Raw genomic sequence first — 3,181 nt, 5'->3', positions numbered from 1 at the left:
ACTTTTCGCACTTGTTTTAGTGTTGAAAAACCACTTTTCGCACTTGTGTTGGTGCAGGAAACCACTTTTGCACTTGTATTAGTGTGGAAAAAACACTTTTTGCACTTGTGATAGTGTTGAAAAACCACTTTTCGCACTTGTGTTAGTGTTGAAAAAACACTTTTTGCACTTGTGTTGGTGCAGGAAACCACTTTTGCACTTGTATTAGTGTGGAAAACCACTTTTCGCACATGTGTTAGTGTTGAAAAACAACTTTTCGCACTTGTGTTGGTGTTGAAAAACCACTTTTCGCACTTGTGTTGGTGCAGGAAACCACTTTTGCACTTGTATTAGTGTGGAAAAAACACTTTTCGCAATTGTGTTAGTGTTGAAAAACCACTTTTTGCACTTGTGTTAGTGTTGAAAAACCACTTTTCGCACTTGTGTTGGTGCAGGAAACCACTTTTGCACTTGTATTAGTGTGGAAAAAACACTTTTTGCACTTGTGATAGTGTTGAAAAACCACTTTTCGCACTTGTGTTAGTGTTGAAAAACCACTTTTCGCACTTGTGTTAGTGTTGAAAAACCACTTTTCGCACTTGTGTTAGTGTTGAAAAACCACTTTTCGCACTTGTGTTGGTGCAGGAAACCACTTTTGCACCGGTATTAGTGTGAAAAAAACACTTTTCGCACTTGTGTTAGTGTTGAAAACCCACTTTTCGCACTTGTGTTAGTGTTGAAAAACCACTTTTCGCACTTGTGTTGGTGCAGGAAACCACTTTTGCACTTGTATTAGTGTGGCAAAACTACTTTTCGCACTTGTGTTAGTGTTGAAAAACCACTTTTCGCACTTGTGTTAGTGTTGAAAAACCACTTTTCGCACTTGTGTTGGTGCAGGAAACCACTTTTGCACTTGTATTAGTGTGGAAAAAACACTTTTTACACTTGTGATAGTGTTGAAAAACCACTTTTCGCACTTGTGTTAGTGTTGAAAAACCACTTTTCGCACTTGTGTTAGTGTTGAAAAACCACTTTTCGCACTTGTGTTGGTGCAGGAAACCACTTTTGCACTTGTATTAGTGTGGAAAAAACACTTTTTGCACTTGTGATAGTGTTGAAAAACCACTTTTCGCACTTGTGTTAGTGTTGAAAAACCACTTTTAGCACTTGTGTTGGTGAAGGAAACCACTTTTGCACTTGTATTAGTGTGGAAAACCACTTTTCTCACTTGTGTTAGTGTTGAAAAACCACTTTTTGCACTTGTGTTAGTGTTGAAAAACCGCTTTTCGCACTTGTGTTGGTGCAGGAAACCACTTTTGCACTTGTATTAGTGTGGAAAAAACACTTTTTGCACTTGTGATGGTGTTGAAAAACCACTTTTCGCACTTGTGTTAGTGTTGAAAAAAACACATTTCGCACTTGTGTTTGTGTTGAAAAACCACATTTCGCACTTGTGTTGGTGCAGGAAACCACTTTTGCACTTGTATTAGTGTGGAAAAAACACTTTTTGCACTTGTGATAGTGTTGAAAAACCACTTTTCGCACTTGTGTTAGTGTTGAAAAACCACTTTTCGCACTTGTGTTCGTGTTGAAAAACCACTTTTCGCACTTGTGTTGGTGCAGGAAACTACCTTTGCACTTGTATTAGTGTGGAAAAACCACTTTTCGCACTTGTGTTAATGTTGAAAAACCCCTTTTCGCACTTGTGTTAATGTTGAAAAACCACTTTTCGCACTTGTGTTGGTGCAGGAAACTACTTTTGCACTTGTATTAGTGTGGAAAAACCACTTTTCGCACTTGTGTTAGTGTTGAAAACCCACTTTTCGCACTTGTGTTAGTTTGAAAAACCACTTTTCGCACTTGTGTTGGTGCAGGAAACCACTTTTGCACTTGTATTAGTGTGGCAAAACCACTTTTCGCACTTGTGTTAGTGTTGAAAAACCACTTTTCGCACTTGTGTTAGTGTTGAAAAACCACTTTTCGCACTTGTGTTGGTGCAGGAAACCACTTTTGCACTTGTATTAGTGTGGAAAAAACACTTTTTACACTTGTGATAGTGTTGAAAAACCACTTTTCGCACTTGTGTTAGTGTTGAAAAACCACCTTTCGCACTTGTGTTAGTGTTGAAAAACCTCTTTTCGCACTTGTGTTGGTGCAGGAAACCACTTTTGCACTTGTATTAGTGTGGAAAAAACACTTTTTGCACTTGTGTGATAGTGTTGAAAAACCACTTTTCGCACTTGTGTTAGTGTTGAAAAACCACTTTTAGCACTTGTGTTGGTGAAGGAAACCACTTTTGCACTTGTATTAGTGTGGAAAAACCACTTTTCTCACTTGTGTTAGTGTTGAAAAAACACTTTTTGCACTTGTGATAGTGTTGAAAAACCACTTTTCGCACTTGTGTTAGTGTTGAAAAACCACTTTTCGCACTTGTGTTGGTTCAGGAAACCACTTTTGCACTTGTATTAGTGTGGAAAAAACACTTTTTGCACTTGTGATAGTGTTGAAAAACCACTTTTCGCACTTGTGTTAGTGTTGAAAAACCACTTTTCGCACTTGTGTTAGTGTTGAAAAACCACTTTTCGCACTTGTGTTAGTGTTGAAAAACCACTTTTCGCACTTGTGTTGGTGCAGGAAACCACTTTTGCACTTGTATTAGTGTGGAAAAAACACTTTCCGCACTTGTGTTAGTGTTGAAAACCCACTTTTCGCACTTGTGTTAGTGTTGAAAAACCACTTTTCGCACTTGTGTTGGTGCAGGAAACCACTTTTGCACTTGTATTAGTGTGGCAAAACCACTTTTTGCACTTGTGTTAGTGTTGAAAAACCACTTTTCGCACTTGTGTTAGTGTTGAAAAACCACTTTTCGCACTTGTGTTGGTGCAGGAAACCACTTTTGCACTTGTATTAGTGTGGAAAAAACACTTTTTACACTTGTGATAGTGTTGAAAAACCACTTTTCGCACTTGTGTTAGTGTTGAAAACCCACTTTTCGCACTTGTGTTAGTGTTGAAAAACCACTTTTCGCACTTGTGTTGGTGTGGAAAAAAACACTTTTTGCACTTGTGATAGTGTTGAAAAACCACTTTTCGCACTTGTGTTAGTGTTGAAAAACCACTTTTTCGCACTTGTGTTGGTGCAGGAAACCACTTTTGCACTTGTATTAGTGTGGAAAAAACACTTTTCGCACTTGTGTTAGTGT

This window comes from Myxine glutinosa, unplaced genomic scaffold (genome assembly GCF_964187855.1).
Source record: "Myxine glutinosa unplaced genomic scaffold, kmMyxGlut1.1 SCAFFOLD_293, whole genome shotgun sequence".
In the NCBI taxonomy this organism is placed as follows: Eukaryota; Metazoa; Chordata; class Myxini; order Myxiniformes; family Myxinidae; genus Myxine; species Myxine glutinosa.
The sequence above is the reverse complement of the archived record's forward strand: the minus strand, read 5'-3'. Positions refer to the sequence as shown.